At 40.7% G+C, this 23535-nt stretch overlaps 1 long non-coding RNA gene across 1 annotated transcript in view; it reads right to left on the bottom strand.

The window, feature by feature from the left end:
- The window catches only part of LOC128652889 (uncharacterized), a 41738-nt gene extending 34953 nt beyond the window's left edge, over positions 1–6785 (bottom strand). Inside the window, exon 1 of the long non-coding RNA XR_008401312.1 lies at positions 6337–6785. This is a non-coding gene — a long non-coding RNA (uncharacterized LOC128652889). The remainder of the gene's footprint in view (positions 1–6336) is intronic.
- Between the last annotated feature and the right edge of the window lie 16750 nt (positions 6786–23535).

Raw genomic sequence — 23535 nt, 5'->3', positions numbered from 1 at the left:
GACGTGCAGGGTACGTCGTCAGGCGTTAACTGCCTTTTTTTTCGGATGTACCCTGCACGTCCTCGGTCACTAAGGGGTTAAGTACATAAATAGCAAAAAATCTAAGAAAGTCAATATAGGTACATTAAAATGTGTGGAGGGTAGCATGATTAACAGTGACAGGGAGAAGGCTGAGATACTAAACCAGTTTTTTTCTTCAGTATACACAAGAGAGGAACCATTGGATGATACTTTGGAACAAAATAGAACATGCCAGCCCATACCATTAATTGGGTTATGTATAGAGGATATCAGGAACAAATTGGATAATATTAAGGTAAATAAAACTCCAGGCCCAGATGGAATACACCCAAGGGTGTTAAGGGAATTTAGCACTGTTATAGACAAACCTCTACTCTTTTTCAAGACTCATTATCCTCAGGCATGGTACCCAAGGATTGGCGTAAAGCTGATGTGGTGCCACTCTTCAAAAAGGGAAGTAGGGATGATCCAGGAAGCTATAGACCAGTTAGTCTGACATCAATAGTGGGGAAGATATTTCAAGGGATTATAAGGGATTATATTGATGATCATATTTGTGTAAACATAATTATGAGTTCTAATCAGCATGGTTTTATGAGAAATAGATCATGTCAAACTAATCTGATTAGATTCTATGAGGAAGTAAGTAAAAATATAGATAAAGGGGAATCAGTTGATGTGATATACTTAGATTTTGCAAAGGCGTTTGATACAGTGCCACATGAGAGATTAATGCACAAAATTAAGGGACTGGGAATAGCTGAAAAACATAATTTATGTAAGAACTTACCTGATAAATTCATTTCTTTCATATTGGCAAGAGTCCATGAGCTAGTGACGTATGGGATATACAATCCTACCAGGAGGGGCAAAGTTTCCCAAACCTCAGAATGCCTATAAATACACCCCTCACCACACCCATAATTCAGTTTAACGAATAGCCAAGTACTGGGGTGATAAAGAAAGGAGTAAAAAGCATCAACAAAGGAATTTGGAAATAATTGTGCTTTATACAAAAAATCATAACCACCATAAAAAAGGGTGGGCCTCATGGACTCTTGACAATATGAAAAGAAATGAATTTATCAGGTAAGTTCTTACATAAATTATGTTTTCTTTCATGTAATTGGCAAGAGTCCATGAGCTAGTGATATATGGGATAGCAATACCCAAGATGTGGAACTCCACGCAAGAGTCACTAGAGAGGGATAGATAAAAAATAAAAACAGCCATTTTCCGCTGAAAAATTAATCCACAACCCAAAGTATAAGTTTAATCTTTAAATAACAAGAAAAACTTAAAACATCAGCAGAAGAATCAAACTGAAACAGTTGCCTGAAGAACTTTTCTACCAAAAACTGCTTCTGAAGAAGCAAATACATCAAAACGGTAGAATTTAGTAAATGTATGCAAAGAGGACCAAGATGCCGCTTTGCAAATCTGATCAACTGAAGCTTCATTCTTAAAAGCCCACGAAGTGGAGACTGACCAAGTAGAATGAGCTGTAATTCTCTGAGGCGGAGTCATACCCGACTCCAAATAAGCTTGATGAATCAAAAGCTTTAACCAAGAAGCCAAAGAAATAGCAGAAGCCTTCTGACCTTTCCTAGAACCAGAAAATAAAACAAATAGACTGGAAGTCTTCCTGAAATCTTTAGTAGCTTCAACATAATATTTCAAAGCCCTTACCACATCCAAAGAATGTAAGGATCTTTCCAAAGAATTCTTAGGATTACGACACAAGGAAAGGACAACAATTTCTTTACTAATGTTGTTAGAATTCACAACCTTAGGTAAAAATTGAAATGAAGTCCGCAAAACTGCCTTATCCTGATGAAAAATCAGAAAAGGAGACTCACAAGAAAGAGCAGCTAGCTCAGAAACTCTTCTAGCAGAAGAGATAGCCAAAAGGAACAACACTTTCCAAGAAAGGAGTTTAATTTCCAAAGAATGCATAGGCTCAAATGGAGGAGACTGTAAAGTCTTCAAAACCAAATTAAGACTCCCAGGAGGAGAAATTGATTTAATAACAGGTTAATACGAACTAAAGCCTGTACAAAACAGTGAATATCAGGAAGTTTAGCAATCTTTCTGTGAAATAAAACAGAAAGAGCAGAGATGTGTCCCTTCAAGGAACTTGCAGACAAACCCTTATCCAAACCATCCTGAAGAAACTGTAAAATTCTAGGAATTCTAAAAGAATGCCAAGAGAATTTATGAGAAGAACACCATGAAATGTAAGTCTTCCAAACTCGATAATAAATCTTTCCAGAGACAGATTTACAAGCTTGTAACATAGTATTAATCACTGAGTCAGAGAAACCTCTATGACTTAGCACTAAGCGTTCAATTTCCATACCTTCAAATTTAAAGATTTGAGATCCTGATGGAAAAATGGACCTTGAGACAATAGGTCCTGCCTTAACGGAAGTGGCCAAGGTTGGAAACTGGACATCCAAACAAGATCCGCATACCAAACCCTGTGAGGCCATGGTGGAGCTACCAGCAACACAAACGATTGTTCCATGATGATTTCGGAGCTTACTCTTGGAAGAACTAGAGGCGGAAAGATGTAAGCAGGTTGATAACACCATGGAAGTGTCAATGCATCCAATGCTTCTGCCTGAGCATCCCTGGACCTGGACAGGTATCTGGGAAGTCTCTTGTTTAGATGAGAGGCCATTAGATCTATCTCTGGATGACCCCACATCTGAACTATCTGAGAAAACACATCTGGATGGAGAGACCACTCCCCCAGATGTAAAGCTGACGGCTGAGATAATCCGCCTCCCAATTGTCTACACCTGGGATATGGACAGCAGAGATTAGACAGGAGCTGGATTCCGCCCAAGCAAGTAACCAAGATACTTCTTTCATGGCTTGGAGACTGAGAGTCCCACCTTGATGATTGACATATGCCACAGTTGTGATATTGTTTGTCTTGAAAGCAAATGAACGGTTCTCTCTTCAACAGAGGCCAAAATTAAAGAGCTCTGAAAATTGCTCAGAGTTCTAAAATATTGATTGGTAATCTCGCCTCTTGAGATTTCCAAACCCCTTGTGCTGTCAGAGATCCCCAAACAGCTCCCCAACCTGAAAGACTTGCATCTGTAGTTATCACAGTCCAGGTTGGGCAAACAAAAGAAGCCCCTTGAACTAAACACTGGTGATTTAACCACCACGTCAGAGAGTTTCGAACATTGGTATTTAAGGATATTAATTGTGATATCTTTGTATAATCCCTGCACCATTGATTCAGCATACAAAGCTGAAGAGGTCTCATGTTAAAACGAGCAAACGGAATTGCGTCCGATGCTGCAGTCATGAGGCCTAAAACTTCCATGCACATAGCCACTAAAGGGAATGACTGAGACTGAAGGTGCCGACAGGCTGCAACCAATTTCAAATGTCTCTTGTCTGTTAGAGACAGAGTCATGGACACTGAATCTATCTGGAAACCTAAAAAGGTGACCCTTGTCTGAGGAATCAAGAAACTTTTTGGTAAATTGATCCTCCAACCATGTTTTCGAAGAAACAACACTAGTTGATTTGTGTGAGATTCTGCAGAACGTAAAGACTGAGCTAGTACCAAGATATCGTCCAAATAAGAAAACACTGCAATACCCTGTTCTCTGATTACAGAGAGTAGGGCACCTAGAACCTTTGAAAAGATTCTTGGAGCTGTTGCTAGGCCAAACTGAAGAGCAACAAATTGGTAATGCTTGTCTAGAAAAGAGAATATCAGGGACTGATAATGTTCTGAATGAATTGGAATATGAAGGTATGCATCCTGCAAGTCTATTGTAGACATATAATGTCCTCGCTGAACAAAAGGCAGAATAGTCCTTATAGTCACCATCTTGAAAGTTGGTACTCTTACATAACGATTCAAAATTTTCAGATCCAGAACTGGTCTGAATGAATTTTCCTTCTTTGGGACAATGAATAGATTTGAATAAAACCCCAGACCTTGTTCCTGAAAAGGAACCGGCATGATTACCCCTGAAAACTCCAAGTCTGAAACACACTTCAGGAAAGCCTGAGCTTTTACTGGAGTTGCTGGGATGCGTGAGAGAAAAAATCTTCTCACAGAAGATCTTACTCTGAATCCTATTCGATACCCTTGAGAGACAATGCTCTGAATCCATTGACTTTGGACAGAATTTATCATAATATTCTTGAAAAACCTTAATCTGCCCCCTACCAGCTTAGCTGGAATGAGGGCCGCACCTTCATGCAGACTTAGGGGCTGATTTTTGTTTCTTAAATGGCTTGGATTTATTCCAATTTGAGGAAGGCTTCAAATTGGAAACAGATTCCTTGGAGGAAGGGTTAGATTTTGGTTCCTTATTCTGACGAAAGGAACGAAAACAGTTAGAAGCCTTAGATTTACCCTTAGGTTTTTTATCCTGAGGCAGAAAAACTCCCTTTCCCCCTGTAACAGTTGAAATAATAGAATCCAACTGAGAACCAAATAAACTATTACCTTGGAAAGAAAGAGATAGTAATCTAGATTTAGATGTCATATCAGCATTCCAAGATTTAAGCCACAAAGCTCCTCTAGCTAAAATAGCTAAAAACATGGATCTAACATCAATTTTGATAATATCAAAAATAGCATCACAAATAAAATATTAGCATATTGCAGTAAGCGAATAATGCTAGATATGTCAGAATCCAATTCTTGTTGAACTAAATTCTCCAACCAAAAAGTTGATGCAGCCGCAACATCAGACAAAGAAATTGCAGGCCTGAGAAGATGACCTGAATATAAATAGGCTTTCCTTAGATAAGCTTGTGAGCTACTGGCGCAACGCCACCCCCTGCAGACTTGCAGCCAATCGTCCGCCAGCAGGGGGTGTCAATCTACCCGATCGTACTCGATCGAGTTGAATTGTGGTGATTCCTGTCCGCCTGCTCAGAGCAGGCGGACAGAGATATGGAGCAGCGGTCTTTGTGACCGCTGCTCCATAACTTGTGTTTCTGGTGAGTCTGAAGACCCGCCAGAAACACGGGCCGTCAAGCTCCGTTCGGAGCTTAAGAGATAGGCCCCTATATATCTATATATTTATATTAATATATAGGTATTGCTATATAATTTACCAAAAAATATAGAGATATATATAATATCTAAAGAAAAATAATATTTTCTTCTAAGTGAAAAACATAGATATTTGAAGTATTCAGCTTTTGCGCATTTGGCCTAGTGCATCTTTGGGTTAGCGCTTCAGGGAAAAAAAGAAAAGGCTTTTGTAGCGTGTTAGCACGATCACAATATTTAATCTCCAATTTTTAATTTATACTAGTAATACCAGAGATAACATGAGAGTGCTATGAATTTACCTTGAGCGCAGTTAGTGCTCAAGAGCAATACAAATGTATCAGTTCACGTGTAATGTAGCTCAATGTATTTCTGTTGCAGTGTACCCATTGTCTGCTGTTCTCCCCTCCAGAGGGCGCTTTTGAGTGGCCACCTTGTTTGCTCTCCCACCAGAAGTCCCAACATAGACATTTTTATTTCCAAAAACTTTGGCACACATTCTAAGTTCTGCTCTCTTTTTCTCAAGGGCTGCAAAACACTAGTAGATAGGGCCACATGAGACCCAGTTGGCCATCCCTTCTCTAAATCATTACATCTGTACTTTTCTGCATTACTAATCTATGGGCCAGATTACAAGTATTCCCCCAAAGAAGTTAATGGAGAAAAAAATCCTAACACTCCACTCTCGCGCAAACCCAATCGCATATTGACATGTGCACTAACCCAACATGAAAATATCAATATTTCACATTCCATTGTTCTTCACAGAGAATAATTTGTTCAATGTATTCATAAATACATATTTCTATATATATCTGATGGTATTTTGGTACAAAATATATCTATACTTTTTTATATATATATATATATATATATATATATATATATATATATATATATATATATATATATATATATATATATATATATAAAATAATTCAAACATATTCTGCTATGTGCACATTGGAATGTCAAATATTTACAGTAAAAACATCGTTAAAACTTTAAATTTAAAAAAATTAAAGGGACATGTCAGTCAAAATTAGAATGCACATAGATGAATTACATCTTTAAATATAGATAAACACAGAGAACAGTTCCCAGGTACTTGACCACAATCACTAGGAGTTCTGTGAATATAGTCGTGGGTAATAAGGGATACATAGAGCCCAGCTGTAAATGCATACGTAAAACACACCCCACACTTGCAATAACTTTAGCCCCAATTCTTCAACGGCATCCACTGTGCGGAATAGGGGATATCCTGAACTCACCCTTCTGCCGATAGATTGCACTGGTATACCCGGTAGACAGCCGTTTGAACTTCTCAGAGGCTAGACTCCCAGCGTGGGGACAAACTCTGGCTTAGCCGCCAGTTCCCTTGTACACGCTGTCTCCTCTCCGTTCCTGTATGCTGATTAACTTCCGGATTCCTGTAGTGCGGCGTGTGACGTCATCGGGGGCGTTCAAAGAAGGGGGGGGTGTTGCAGGTTAGCCAAGCCTTGTAGTGGAAACAAGGTGCTCACTCCTTATACCCGTCTCAGCCACTATATGATAGCTAGAGCGTGAGGATCCATAAGAATAGCTGCCAAAAGAGGACTCCTTGTAGTCCCAGGTAAATAGTAAATTCAAAAGATGAGGCAGCAATGGTTCTTGAATGCGTAAAAAATCTAATCTTTATTTTCAAAGTTTAAAACATCTCAGCACAAGGTAAAAAAATGCAGGCTGGTTTGACTAGTTTCGGCAGTGCCGTAATCATAAACCTGCTGACACTAAAAAGTGGACATGTTTAAGTAGGCTTGCACAGTTATTGGTCAATGATGGGGGAGGATATAATCACTCTCTCACATATTAACCCCTTACTCACAATTTTTTAGGTGCACTTTATGTGAAACCTAGGTTAACTCTGCATAAACTTCATTTGACATTTAGGATAATGGAATCACAGGAACAAATATGATGTGGCTAGTAAAAAGCATATAAATGAAAACAAGTAAATTTGTACAGTCATTGCAAGAATAAGATAGCTGTGAATTGACAGATATTACAGCAATCAAAAATAGGTTAAATATGTTAATGGTAGACAATACAACATGTTATATAGCAAATTCGCTTATTCTAGGAACAGTAGAAACGCTATGAATATTTACAACTCAAAGATAGCATAAACCAAAATAAGAAATTAACCTGTGCCTGTATATATAAAGAGCCATATATCTGTTAAGTACCAATCTAAATGCCATATAATATAGCTGCGTGGATACAAAGCAAATGCATATAGCGAGGCACTGGATTTTTCAGGAAATGCTGGGTTAAGGAGGATACATTCCATAAGTAAGGTATAAAGGACACAGAATATACAATATACAATATACATACACACAAAGCTCAATACAGTATGCATATCTACATATATACCTGAGTACATGTACATATACATTTGTGCACAATGACCCACAATTGATTCATATTTAGGTGGCTAATGTGAGCCTGTAAAAGTATAGGTTGATTATAATCCTCAAATATGATATGTATGTTGTATGTATTATATAAGTCCCTATATTCTATTGCCAGTCCATACCATATACTAGCTATATATGGGGTACAAAACATATATATATAAAAGAAAGTCACAACAGAATGGTCTATTACAACAGTGAGGCTACAGACTATATTGGAGCTATGACATAAGGATACCAGCCCAGCCCTGGGGAAATGTGTAAAGGGTAACAGTGCATAGGCGTATGGACCAGCAGGGTACCCACAAAAGTACCCCGTATTACTCAGACCATCAAGATCTGTCCATATAATTCCATGTATTGTGCCAAAAAATGGAAGTCTGAATGGAGTAAATAAATGTATAAATGTAGTTATCATACATATATGCATATATATATATACATATATACAGGCGTATATATAGGCAGACAGATGGACTAGCAGAGGTCTAAATCAACGCCAATGGTTAATTAGATCAAATTTGGAATTAAAACCTTCCGGCACCTGTGTTTGGAGTTTAAAAATCCAGATAGCTTCTTGTCTAGCTAGAAGCTCCTCTTTATTTCCTCCTCTAGGTGGCTGTTTAATTAACTCTATTGCTCTCCAATTAAATGTTCTAACATCTCTACCGTGTACCTCAATGAAATGTTTCGACAGGGCAGAACATGGTTTCTCATTTTTAATATAACCAAGATGTTCTCGTTCCCTCGTATGGACGTCTCTCGTGGTCATACCCACATACTGTCGGCGATGTAAAGTACATTCAATGAGGTACACGACAAATGGGGTAGAACATCTAACACAACCCTTGGTCTCAAACGTTTGGTTGGTTACATATGAGTAGAACTTTTTGCCCTCTACTATAAAGTCACAGGCCTTACATCTGCTATTACCGCATTTGTATGAACCATTTACAGCCAAACATGTGGCCGTACATTCCCTGTTTGGTAATAAGGAGGGGGACAAAATATTGCCCAGGCTCAGACCCCTGGAGTAGATGCATTTGAATCCTTTCTCCACTGTACTTTTTAGTGCCTTATCCCCATGTAATAACGGAAAATATTTCTTTATAATATTACAAATATCATTGTATTCAGATGAGTACTGTGTGATAAATAGTGTCCTAATATCTTCAACTCTCCTGGGCCTATGAGTGAAGGTGTTCTGCCTATCCATACCCCCCACTTCCTTAGCCACATTACCAACCATCCTGGGCTGGTATCCTCTTTCAACCAGTCTGTTCACCATATGAGTACTTCCCTAAAGTCAGCATCTGTGTTACAAATATGTCTAGTCCGTAGGAGCTGTCATTTCGCAATTCCTCGGAATACATGTTTAGGGTGTGCACTTTTGCTATGCAATAGTGTGTTGCCCGAAATGGGTTTCCTGTATAAACGGGTGGCAACTTTTCCCGTTGCAGCATTTCCTTCTAAAGTGATATCTAAATAATTGATGGAATGTTTATTCCATTCAAAAGTGAAATTAACACCATTCTCACTCTCGTTCAGGTACTGTACAAAATCTTCAGCTTCTTTTTCATTAGATTTCCATACTATAAGCAGGTCATCAATGAAGCATTTAGAGAAACAAATATATTCCCTGTAGGGATTACTGTATGCATAAACAAAGCACCTTTCAAGCCATCCCATAAATATGTCATCACACAAGCTTACAAAGGCAGAATATAGTGTGTTAAATTATGGTTTGGGATTTTGCCCCAATAACAGTTTCAATCTGTTTAAAACCATAATAGACATCAATAAATGTATCAGGAAACTGACTTTGGACAAACATTTCTCTTTGGACACAGACAATACCGACACTATGGCTCCTGAAGTGAAACAAAGTGACAGTATGACAGTAAGTAACAGTAAAGACAGCACTAACCTTTCAGATACTTGTGACATTATTACTTTAGAGAGTCTAAGTCAAGACACTCACAATACTGAATGCTCCACTCAAATTGACTTCCCAAAGTTTAAAAGACAGTCAATGTTTTACCCTATACATAGCCGAGACAAAGCCCTAGAACTATTCCATAAACGAGTAGTAGAAGATCTCACACTCTTACATCAATCAGACAGAGTAAAAGAAAACAATTTAACAGTAAATGAAAAACTGGCATTGAACAGCCTTAAGAATAACCAGTCCATTGTCATAAAAAACTCTGACAAGGGGGGAAGTGTTGTTCTTATGGACAAAACGGCGTACATTATAGAGGCAAAAAGACAGTTACAGAGGATACTGACACCTATACTACATTGACATTCAATCCTGTTATTAGATTCCAGAAGGAACTTTTTTTTGGATGATGGTGCACAATACGGTATTTTGGATGTTGAAACACTCAAATATCTGAATGTGGTTAACCCTATCACTCCAGTGTTTCACCATTTACCGAAAGTGCACAAGAGTCTAACAAATGTAAAGGGATGCCCAAATTTCTCAGGCATCGGCTCCTTATTGGAGCCACTGTCTGAGTGGTTGGATGCAGTATTACAACCTATTGTTTTGGCTTTATACAGCCATATTAAAGATACCACACATGTTTTGCAGCTCTTTGAAGATTTCGCTTGGACTACTGACCATAGTTGGCTCACTATAGACGTGATATCATTATACTCCAGTATCCCCCAACATCTGGGTATTATGGCAATTAAATATTTCTTGTAGCTACATTATAATATGGAGGGATGCACTATTGAGTATATAATTAGGGTTGCAACTTTCCTGCTGCAGCATAATTATTTCCTTTTTGAGGGCACTTACTACCTGCAGAGACAAGGCACAACCATGGGGGCAAAATTTGCCCCCTCATATGCTAACATATTTATGGGATGGCTTGAAAGGTGCTTTGTTTATGCAGACAGTAATCCCTACAGGGAATATATTTGTTTCTATAAACACTTCATTGATGACTTGCTTATAGTATGGAAATCTAAGGAAAAAGAAGCTGAAGATTTTGTACAGTACCTGAACGAGAGTGAGAATGGTGTTAAATTCACTTTTGAATGGAATAAACATTCCATCAATTATTTAGATATCACTTTAGAAGGAAATGCTGCAACGGCAAAAGTTGCCCCCGTTTATACAGGAAGCTCATTTTGGGCAACACACTATTGCATAGCAAAAGTGCACACCCTAAACATGTATTCTGAGGAATAGCAAAATGACACCTCCTGCTGACTAGACGTATTTGTAACACAGATGCTGACTTTAGGGAAGAGAGTACTCATATGGTGAACAGACTGGTTGAAAGAGGATTCCAGTCCAGGATGGTTGGTAATGTGGCTAAGGAAGTGGGGGGTATGGATAGGCAGGACACCTTCACTCATAGGCCCAGGAGAGTTGAAGATAGTAGGACACTATTTATCACACAGTACTCATCTGAATACAATGATATTTGTAATATTATAAAGAAATATTTTACATTATTACATGGGGATAAGGCACTAAAAAGTACAGTGGAGAAAGGTTTCAAATGTGTCTACTCAAGGGGTCTGACCCTGGGCAATATTTTATCCCCCTCCTTATTACCAAACAGGGAATGTACAGCCACATGGTTGGCTGTAAATGGTACCTACAAATGTGGTAATGGCAGATGTAAGCCCTGAGACTTTATAGTAGAGGGCAAAAAGTTCTACTCATATGTAACCAACCAAACGTTTGAGACCAAGTGTTGTGTTAGATGTTCTACCCCATTTGTCGTGTACCTCATTGAATGTACTTTACATCGCCGACAGTATGTGGGTATGACCACGAGAGACATCCGTACGAGGGTACGAGAACATCTTGGTTATATTAAAAATGAGAAACCATGTGTTAGGGGTTATTGTGAACCTGACTAGCGCCATCTTGTTTTTGGGCGCCATCTTGTTCCTCGCAGCCATCTTGTGATGATTAGCATCCATTTTGTAATGATTAGACTTTATTATAATGGGTTATTATGTAGGGCGAACTATGTGCATGTTATGGTAGTTTCTTTAGCTGTTCGGCCTTGTCAATGTACTTTGGCTGTACGCCCAGAAGAATATAATGTCAATAAGATGGTCCAGAGACCTTGTTGTCTCCGCAGATGTTAGCTTATTATGACTATGTGATTCTTGTTATGAGAAAGTAATTTTCCAGCTCACATTGTATCTTACTCTGTATAACTGTGTAAAATGACGCGGTCCTAACGTGTCATCCCCTTAACCCTGTATGCTGTTACTGAAGTCTATAAGATAGGCTTGCACTGTTCAATAAAGATGATTGGCTTTAGATCATATTGCTGCGTGGTCTGAGTCATTCTAAGGGATCCTTATTAGATAATCTACATCTGCCTCAGGTGGTACAGTGGGCCTGTGGCTTCGGCCTGACTAGACACTTACCCCCCTGGGGAAACACCTAACAATTATGGTGTCAGAAGTGGGATTCGCCGTGGGTTAGTATGAGTGCTTTTACCATGCTTTCCTTCTGTGAATCTGAACCTAAATTTAGTCTGGTAATAGGTGTTGATAATATATGATAAAGGGTTAAGGGGTTCCTGTGGTTGAGACGCAGGTTTGCAGAGGTTATAGTCCTGCCGGCAGTTGTGATACCCCTCCAGCCAGGTTAAGAGTCCTGTGCTGAGTTACGACAGGTATTGTGAGTCCTGTCTGTGATAAGCGCGCAAGAAATAAATGAATGCCATTTGACGAAAATTTTTAAGCTAAGCTCCCCCGGACAAGTTGGCAGTGAGTGAGTCTCACGTGTGTTAACGTTTCCCATATTCATTCCCATAATAGAGTTTTGTTACCCACCTGAAACTCATGTTGATATCTGATGCTTGCTTTGTTTGTGTTGCTGCTATATAATTGCTTAGAAAATATTAAGTGGCTATGCATGTCATTATTGTGGCTATTATTGTGTTGAGAAATGGGATCTGCTTATAGATAAGAATGCACAGAGAAAATTACATGTGTAAGGTCGGAAAAAAAAAAGAGTTAATAGTTTCTGCAAAAGACAGAAATATTTTTAAAACATTGTCAGTGAGTACTGCTGTGTGGTAAATAGAGAAATCTCTGTGTTAAAAAATGTAGCAGGCAAAGAAGGGGGGCCACCACTGAGCGCGCACATAGATCAGAAGAGAAAAAAAAAAAAAAAAAAAGAAACTGTTACAGCAGCTTCGTTTGTAAGACTTTTTGTTTGCTTGCAGTAATGAAAAGGAAATTTGGTATATTGAGATGCAAAATGTGTGATGGTCTGTCGGTTCTCACTGTGGTATGCGTGTAACAGATTTACTTTAAACCAAAAACAGAATGTATTATTTGAAAATGATTGTCCCAATCCAGGCAAAAAATGTCCATTTTGCGTGGATTTGGAATGAAATACATTTTGAACTTGGTGACAAGTTAATCTGGTGGTCTTTTATATGTATGTGGTACGCTATGAAATAGATGTTTTTCTGAGAAAGGAAAAAAGGTAGTGAACCTCTGGTATGCGAGATGGAATGAGCTTGTGTGTCTGTATCGCTGTAAAAATGTTTCTTTCTGTTTCGCTGCTGGGAAATCAGACGTTGTAAGAATTTATTTTGTAGTGTTATTTTTTTATACCTGTATTTTAAAGTCAACAGCATGTTTTAAGTATGTGGCATTAATAAGCAGTTGTAGTTTTAAGTGATAATTGTTTTTCGGCATGTAAATATATGATATTGTTTTAGCAAGTGAAGTAACGGCTTTGAAAGTGGCTTTGAAAGTGCGATGGTGTGTGTGATTTTTTGTCACGCTCTGGTAAATATGAAGCTGTTTCTGGTATGATTAATGGGTTAACGTATGTTGTATTTGTAAGGTCTGTGCACGGAGTTGGTGCACACAATGAAATATAGTTATAGGCTGTAATTGAACATTTATCTAAAAGTGCGTCCGTTTTTGTTGCAAGTAAATTAATCTGCAGGTCATGCTACAGTACAGAGGTGGAATTTGTGTGGTAAATCATACAAGCAGCCTAAATTATGGTTAGGGTATATATATAAGATTTACGTGATAACATAGTGTTGCTATTAATGTATTGTCCATGACTTGTTATACAAGCTGCATAGTATAAAATATAGGATAAATTGCATTTGCAAGTTTATTTGTATATATATGAAGTAGCTGGTTTTATGCTTTCAAAACACAGTTGATTGCAATGGGTTGAATTTTAGATAAAAATAATATCTCATTATCTTATATTTGTCTGTAAAATCAGAGCTCAGTGCGTAGACGGAGCAATAGAAAATTGTGATTTTATTATTTAAAGGATGACTCTGGTGAAAGGAGTCCAGGAGCAGCAATAACACTGTATTAGTAGTTTGCAAAATATATTTTAAGAGACCTTTCTTTGTATATATTTATTTTAAATCTGCCGTTTAGATAGCAGATATTTCTTTTTGCAGTATAACTTAATTCTCTCTGTAATGCAAACGGAAGTGATAAGTTGGCTACAATTTTAGTGTAGTGATCTGTGAGACTAGCGAAAAAACACAAGAAAAAAACAGAGGAGTGAAAATATTTAAAGGGATACAGGCAAACTGATATAACATCTGAGAATTTAAGGGAATATTTACAGAAAAGACAATGAGGTTTACTGTGAGCCTAACACTAGTATATTTCACTGTGTTAGCAGTTTCAATTAAAGATTATTTTTTAGTTTGGGTAAAATGTCCCTTTAACTAGCATGCATCCTGCTGTGAGTGCGTTCTTATGCTGCTTATGCTTGCTTAGGCTATTTAATGAACGTCAGTATACATTTTTTATTATAAGGATCATTGGGAATAATTTAAAGGGGAAATGGTATTATTATTCTTTTGTAGAAAGCTTATTTTTGTGTTATATGCGGTTGTTATATTTGGCTGGAGAGCTGCAGAATGGTGAATATCAAATTATATACAACGTTAAATCCAATAATTTTGTTGTGGTTAAACTAATTAGCATTTATCAAGTTTTAGTGTGAATTTTATATTTTTTAGCAGTAAACAGTGTTTTTCCTTTAAGTAAAAATGAAACTTTGAGCTTGCCTCACTATCCTTGAGAAGAATGATAACACTGTGCATGTTTTGCTTTTCTTTAAAAAAAAAAAAAGTTCTCTCTTGTGTTTGGCTTCGTCGCAGAGAGAAAGATTTGTACTTTACATTTAAAGCGGCAGTACTGGCGTTCTATGTTATAAAAAATGATAAATATTAATTGCTCACTACAAAGAAACCAGTATTTATATTATATTCTGTCACAGAATATAGCTTCAAACTGATAATTTTATTTCTGTGGCCGTCTGCTGTCAAACTGTATCTCACAGATATTACAAAACTCTTTGTTATTAAAATAACACTGCGTTCAATAAATAAATGAGATATTATTTAATGAAGTGATTTAAGTGACACTTTTACAAATAGGTAGCTATATGGTTATGACCCAGTCTACAACTATAATTGCCATGAGTTTGATTGCTGCTTATCAGCTATGCCGTGGTCTATAATGTGTCTACTATAAACACCCCTATATTAAGGCAATAGGGGACGGCCAACAAATGATGCACAATTTCTCTGATTCTACTGCATTTACATAACTTGCTAATTTATCTGATTATAGTTTTAGTTTTATTTATATGGCTATTTTGTCTCTTGGTGTTGCAAAGATATTTCAACAGCCTGTGATAAGAGGCAGCCTTCAAAGGCTTAAAAATTAGCATATGAGCCTACCTATGTTTGGTTTAATCTAGGAAAGTTGGTTAAAATTAAAAGTCCTATCTGAATAATGAAATTTTCATTTCTACTAGTATGTCCCTTTAACAGTGGATTTGCTTGGCGCATGCGGCAGGAGAACGGTGGCTGTACCATGGTTATCTGATCGTTCCCAAATAAGCGCAATTTTATTTGTACAATCTGCAACTGAAGTTTCTTGGGCATCTGCTGTGATTGCTTTCTTTGTGTGATATCAAAGTTTTGTACATAGTGGATGTTTTTAATTGCTTGTAGTGTTTTGCGAGTGTTGCATTTCAGTGAATGTCAGAATATGTGTTGAATTTAAGGTTAATTGTGGTTGTTTGAAATTTGTGTCAGCAGCTAATGTTTTGTTTTGTGAAAGACAAGAACAATTGGTTGTCTATGTTTGTTTGTTATATTTTTCTCTTTTGTGACTACGTGTGGAAGCGTGCTGTATGGACAGCATATTGAATTGTGAAGTGTATTTGATTTTGCTTGATTTTGAGAATTGTCTCTGCATGAGTGGAGTGCATGATTTGTCGTTTAGTCTCTTGTTATGTTGTGTTTGCGTGTCACATGAGATGTTTCACGCAAACAAGGGGGAAGTATTGATGAGTATTGATGAATATCTTTATGTAATGGGGGTGATTGTTTTTAGGAGGTGAACCTAAAACGTTTTGAATCTCCTCTTACAATGTTATTGCATAAACCACCAGCTGTGCCCTAAATTTCCCTGTCCTTGTCTTGTCCCTATGCAGGATGCACTACGTCCCTAGGATTGTCTAGAACTTTCCTTCATTGGGAATCTGGCCACGGACATCATCTACCTTGATGGCCACCCCGGTCATAGCCTGTAGACCCAGACCCCACTCCTTTTTTCCCTCCCTGGTGGATTAGATCTCTTCATTGTCTTTCTGTGTTGTATTTTGCTCTCATATTTCAGATGCCTAAAATGTTTTATTTTTCTATTTGGTTCTTAACACTATATTTGTATTTGGAGGATGAGAGTATGATGCTGTATCCAGAGATTAAAAGACACTAACTGAATTATTTTTGAGTTTCCATATTTAGGTCAAATCTGTACAGGCAAAATTCCATAAGTGCACTCTTCAAAAGATTAAAGATTGAAAGCAAGTAAACCTTTAAGAAAGAAAAGATGAAGATGAAAGACCTTTTGTCAAGCTTGTTTTAACCACCATACTGCAGTAAAAGTTGCTGAATTATCTTTGGATCCATTCTTTGCTTTGCATGCTGGTACCAGCCCCAGAACTGGACTCTGGGTAATCCATGACTGTTTCCTCTGATGTGTGTCTTCAGGACATAAAGATTATCCTTCTCTGGACTGTGCCTTGCCACTCGATATGGAGGACCTATTATGCTGTTACAGGGTCAACCAATTAAATTAGGGGAGTATTGTTTTAACTTATATTGCTTGTTTTGTATTCTCTTGTATTTGTTTTATTTTTATTTATCATATTTGGTATAAGAGATCATATGCTTTACTGGTATTAGTGCACATTGTAGTTTATGTGCTTAACAAAGTAACCCTTTAGATAAATGTAACTGTGAACTTCACAGTATTGTACCCTATTGAATGGCCCACTGAGTATAAAAATATGTTTAAGGAAAATGCTGCAATATATCATAATATTTTAGACCCTTTACCCTTTAGAACATAAGGAGGACACGTCTAAGCTAGAAGTTTATATTAAATATACGGAGAAATATTTGTTTAGGGAATAGATAGTCCAGGAAAGCAAATGTATTTTTTCCCTTTTATTAAATAGTATGGTATCTGCAAAGTGAATTTGGTCATTCCTGATGTTTGTCAAAGAGAGTAATTCTTACCATAAAGATGTGTTTACCTTTAAAATAGTTTGTAGTTTTAAATGATGTTCTGTTTGTATGCGTTCCTCATATAGGAGTGTGAGAGAATTTAGGTTGCATAAAATAATTAGTAAACTAGTAGTGTTTATATCAGATGAGATTGTTGAATATTAGGATCATGGTTGGAGAATTATAAACATTATAGATAGCAGCCATGCAGAATAAAGCAACACAAGGTTCTTTTATTTTTTAGAAGTTCAAAGGGACACTGTAAAGAAATTCATTTATTTTTATTGACTGTTTTCTTTTTTCCCATTTTTGCTACAGGGCAGGCCTTAGCATAAGTTTTAGCATAACCCTTCAGGCCCTTGATGAAGTCTGGCAGGTTTTCACTTGCTTAGTATTCATGAAGTTTCATTTAAAAGTGTATAGAGAAGTTGTAAATTATTCTCTGAGAAATATCAATGTATTTAATTTGTATTATATATCAACAATGTTGTTACAGAAGCATTAGTTATTTTGTTGTGAAGAGCTTATTTCCCAGCAGCAATGCCTGAACCAGCCAAGCCAGTGCCTAAGAAGGGCTCCAAGAAAACCGTATAATTTCATAAACAGTTAACTTTTTTCAGCTTTTAGAAACTATTGTCTAAATACAAGTTTGCTGGCCTCAGCTCTAAGTTTAGTGATAAACAATCCCATTGTCTAATCACCTCCGGAGTCAGACTGCTAATTGATAAGATGAACTTGTAACTTGTTATCTGAAGTACTGTAATCCTATTGTGGCCTGTCAAAGGATATTGCTCTCTATCTAAATGTGTGATGGAGGATTTTATGCTTCCCCCCCTGGGAGTGCCCTGTGTGCATGTAACCTCAATAAAAAGCAGGCTGGGCATCCCAGTCCTGAGTTCTTGGTTGACCCTCAATCGCAGCGTTGACTCGTTTTTGTGGGCAGAAGGGTATCCTAGCTGTACTACAGCTAAGGGGGATTATTCTATATTTGCGAGACTCATATAGAATACTATGGAAAGCAGCTTCTCCCCTCTTCAGCAATAGGGATCCAGGCTACTAAGCGGTCCATCTCTCAGCGAGACTAAGGGTAACCGTAACATTTGGCGGCAGCGGTGGGATTTTCCTGGATTTCCTAGGAGAGGTACAGAACGGATGGAGAGCGCTTACGAAAAATTGAAGCGTACAACCCTAAAGGATTTACTTGAAAGCAGAGGGGGGTACGCCAGCAACCAGCTGAGGAGAGAGCTGATCGCAGAATTGACAGAACTGGATCAGAGCTTCACAATGGCGGAAACACCGACCACGATTAGTGATGAAAAAATCAGGATTGTTCGGGAGAGGCTCTCATTGTACGGGCCGAACCCCTCCATGGAATTGGTACAGCAGTTGATGGCAGAAGCGGACGAGGATATACAAAAGACTCGAGCCCACGAACTCAACCTAGCGAACGCACACCGCAATGCTGAAGCCCCGCAGGTAATCATCCCTGTCGAAAATGCTGGGAGGCCCAAGATACCCTATGCGGCATTTCGACCCTTCCTAGAGAGCGAGACAGGGATTGATGAATATTTGACGGACTTCGAAAGGCAATGTGCCCTGCACCAGATTCCCAACAGAGAGTGGCCCACGATATTGTCTGGGAAACTATCTGGACGAGCCCTGGAAGCCTTTCGTACTCTGGGTGCTGAGGAAGTGACACAGTATGAGCTAGTTAAGGAGACACTGTTGCGACGGTACGCGGTAACTCCGGACACGTATCGCCGACAGTTTCAGGGCACGAAAAAGAAGCCTAACGATACCCTAGCGGCAAATCACTGGATGAGCGGAAGTAAAGCGGTGACTGGTGAGGAAATTTTACAATTGTTTCTCTTAGAACATTTTTATAATGGCATGGAACAGCAAGGGAAGGAATGGCTGCGAGACAGGCGGCCTTCTACCTTAGAAGAAGCAGCCAAATTGGCCGATGAACATTATGACTCCCATCTTCACAAACCCACGAACTACCGAGCTCCAGCACGGGTCGAACCCAGAGAGGTTTACCGTGCACCCCCTCGTGCTGAATTCGAGCCCCGGTGCCCACAGGGCCCGCCCAACACTCAGGACCACCCAATAACAGCTCTGAGCGTCCCAGACCGACTTGCCACCGATGCAAGCAACCAGGGCATTTCATGGTTAGCTGCCCCCTTAATACGCACCAGACACCCAGGAATTGCAATTACCCCTCTGGGTCATATCGTCCGGCCCGGGCCCTCTGTGTTAACCAAGAGGCCCCTATGGAGGAATATTTGGGGCCGCTTCACGAGGCGGACCCTGTATATGCTGCCTCAGATAACCGCCAGCACCATCGGCAGAAGGTATGGCTCGATGGGCGATCTACCGAGGGATTGAGAGACACAGGGGCTACTATCACGCTGGTAAAGAGTCATTTGGTGCCAGAGCACAAGCGATCCGGACAGACTGTGGCCATTAGAGTGGCGGGGGGGATGTGTACAAAATTCCAACAGCTAAAGTGCATCTTGATTGGGGAGCGGGAAAGGGGGCTGTGAACGTGGGCATAATGGATAATTTACCTGCTGAAATACTACTGGGCAACGATTTGGGCCCCATGACTTCTGCCTATGCTCCAGTATGCAACAACGAGGTGGACCCAGTGACTACACGGGCCCAAGCCCGGAAGGAGCGAGAGCTCTCACCAGTGCGGGAGACACAGGTAAGACCTACCCCGACCTTGCCTGACATGTTAGGCCCCATACCCTGGGACACCCCAGATGCTTTCGAGACAGAGTCTAAGACTGACCCGACCTTACAAAAGTACCGGGAACGAGCAGAGACCGGAGGGGGCGGGGCAGATAACAAAACATTCTTATGGGAAAAAGGGAAACTATACCGCTGGACAGAGAAAAGGGGACAGCGTAGGCGACAGCTGGTAGTTCCCCACAAATACCGTCAAGAAATCCTCAAGATAGGCCACGGCATCCCCTTAGCAGGCCACCTAGCCGTAACCCGTACCCTACACCGCATTACTCACACGTTCTTTTGGCCAGGGGTACACGCTGACGTTAGAACTTACTGTAACACCTGCGATGTGTGTCAACGAGTAGGAAGGTGAGGCGATCACCCTAAAGCCCAGCTAGTAAATATGCCCATTGTAGAGGAACCCTTCAGCCGGGTTGCTATTGACCTAGTGGGACCACTGGCTAACCCTAGTCCCTCCGGTAAGCGCTACATTCTTACCGTAGTGGACTACGCTACCAGGTACCCAGAGGCTGTCGCCCTATCCAACATACAAGCGGATACGGTAGCGAATGCACTAGTACAGGTGTTCTCCCGGGTAGGATTTCCAAAAGAAATCCTATCCGACCGAGGCACCCAATTTACGGCTGAATTGACCCAACAACTCTGGCAGGTTTGCAAAATTAAGTCCCTCCTGAGCTCCCCATACCACCCCCAGACGAATGGGCTGTGTGAGAGGTTCAATGGGACCCTCAAGCAAATGCTCAAGACGTTCACTCAGGAATACCGAGACTGGGAACGCTTCCTGCCGCACCTCCTATTTGCTTATCGGGAGGTGCCCCAGGAAACGACAGGGTTCTCTCCCTTCGAGTTGCTCTACGGAAGAAAGGTACGGGGACCCCTAAACCTGATCAGGGAGCACTGGGAGGGAGAGATGGAGACTGACGGTGTCCCCATTGTGCCATACGTGCTGGAACTCAGGGACCGAATGGAGCAATTAGCCAAATCCGTGCGGGCTAATCTCCAGTTGGCCCAGAGAAGACAGAAAGTATGGTACGATCGGGGGGCCCGAAAGAGAATCTTCACCATAGGACAAAAGGTGTAAGTACTTAAGCCGGTGAAGACAGACAAATTGCAGGCGTCCTGGCAGGGTCCCTACCAGATCGTAGAGAAAAGGGGAGACACCACTTATGTGATAGCTAGCTGCCACGCAAACAATCTTAGAAAGACATTCCATGTAAACATGCTCAAGGAATATTTTGAGCGACCAGAGAACGTGACAGCCATATGTTGTTCCCCTCAGGAAGACCCCGACAATCTACCCATTCCAGACCTATTAGAAAAGAGTCTCCCCACAGGTATAGTAGCTCAGGTTCAGAAAGGAGACCGACTTAGCCCCACTGAAAGGGAGCAGGTCAACCAACTCCTACAGTCCAAACACCTCACCTTCTCCCCGAAGCCAGGGTACACTACTTTAACCACCCACCAGGTAGATACTCCGGGACAAGCTCCCTTGCGCCAGGCTCCGTACAGAATCCCCGAAGCAGTTAGGACAGGAATGAAGAAGGAGATCGATGAGATGCTCCAACTCAGGGTAATTGAGCTCTCCGATAGTCCCTGGGCCTCCCCAGTTGATGGGACCACCCGGTTCTGCGTAGACTATCGGAGGCTCAATGAAAAAACCATGACGGACGCTTACCCTATGCCCAGGGTAGACGAGCTACTCGATCGTATAGCCAGGGGAAATTACCTCACCACTATTGACCTCTGCAAAGGTTACTGGCAGATTCCCCTGGCCCCGGAGGCTATCCCCAAGTCGGCATTCATCACCCCATTCGGCTTATATCAGTTTAGGGTAATGCCGTTTGGGATGAAGAAAGCCCCAGCTACATTCCAGCGCTTGGTGGATAGGCTCCTGGATGGCTTCCAGAGTTTTGCTTGCGCCTACCTGGACGACATAGCGATCCACAGTGAGTCCTGGGAGGACCACTTAGCTCACATAGGAATAGTTCTGGATCAGATCCGGGCTGCTGGCCTGACTCTGAAGCCAGAAAAATGCCACTTTGGGATGGCCGAGGTACAGTACCTGGGTCACCGGGTGGGGTGTGGAAAGCAGCGACCAGAGCTGGCCAAGATAGAAGCTGTCGCCAATTGGCCCACCCCCATCACTAAGACTCAGGTCCTAGCCTTCCTGGGCACGGCAGGGTACTATAGACGGTTCATACAAGACTACAGCACACTTGCCAAACCCCTGACTGACTTGACCAAGAAGAACTTACCTCGACAGGTCCTGTGGTCTCCCCACTGTGAAACGGCTTTCCAGGCTCTCAAAAATGCTCTAATTAACGCTCCTGTCTTGGCGGCCCCAGCCCTTAACAAACGTTTTATCGTCCATACAGATGCTTCCATGTTCGGGCTGGGAGCCGTCCTCAGCCAAGTAGGCGAAGATGGAGGGGAGCATCCAGTTGCCTACATCAGCCGGAAGCTCCTGCCCCGCAAAGTCAGCCATGCAGCGGTCGAAAAGGAGTGTTTGGCTTTGGTGTGGGCATTAAAGAAATTGACTCCCTATTTATATGGGCAGGAGTTCACTCTGGTCACCGACCATAACCCGTTGGTGTGGCTGAACCGGGTCTCTGGAGATAATGGCAGGCTATTACGTTGGAGTTTATCGTTGCAACCCTTCAATTTCACCATTACTTACAGACCTGGGAAACAGAATGGCAATGCCGACGGGTTGTCCAGACAAACCGACCTCAGCCCCGCATAACCAGCGGTCTGGACAGCCTTAGTCTGCCCCGAAAAGGGGTCAGACCGTGTCTGCCAGAGTGTTCCACAGAAAGGGAGCACTGTTACAGAAGCATTAGTTATTTTGTTGTGAAGAGCTTATTTCCCAGCAGCAATGCCTGAACCAGCCAAGCCAGCGCCTAAGAAGGGCTCCAAGAAAACCGTAACAAGTATCATTTCATAAAGAGTTAACTTTTTTTCAGCTTTTAGAAACTATTGTCTAAATACAAGTTTGCTGGCCTCAGCTCTAAGTTTAGTGATAAACAATCCCATTGTCTAATCACCTCCGGAGTCAGACTGCTAATTGATAAGATGAACTTGTAACTTGTTATCTGAAGTACTGTAATCCTATTGTGGCCTGTCAAAGGACATTGCTCTCTATCTAAATGTGTGATGGGGGATTTTATGCTTCCCCCCCTGGGAGTGCCCTGTGTGCATGTAACCTCAATAAAAAGCAGGCTGGGCATCCCAGTCCTGAGTTCTTGGTTGACCCTCAATCGCAGCGTTGACTCGTTTTTGTGGGCAGAAGGGTATCCTAGCTGTACTACAGCTAAGGGGGATTATTCTATATTTGCGAGACTCATATAGAATACTATGGAAAGCAGCTTCTCCCCTCTTCAGCAATAGGGATCCAGGCTACTAAGCGGTCCATCTCTCAGCAAGACTAAGGGTAACCGTAACAAATGTTTTGTTTGATTTTAAATGACATAGGATGAAAGTGACGTTTTATTTGGACATAATTGTGATTGTATTGCGGTGTGTACTCATCCTGTACTGTTTCTGTTTGCTTCCTAGACTCCCTGTGACTCAAGTGTTTGCTTGCCATGGGTATCCACTGGTTGCCTTGTCTACCCCATGAACAAACCATCAGATTTCCAGCATCTCCCTGCGGAAGAACATTGGATATGCACCCCTACTGCAAATG

This window comes from Bombina bombina, chromosome 3 (genome assembly GCF_027579735.1).
Source record: "Bombina bombina isolate aBomBom1 chromosome 3, aBomBom1.pri, whole genome shotgun sequence".
Taxonomy (NCBI): Eukaryota; Metazoa; Chordata; class Amphibia; order Anura; family Bombinatoridae; genus Bombina; species Bombina bombina.
Note: the sequence above shows the minus strand (reverse complement) of the source record. Positions and strands in the feature narration are given on the sequence as shown.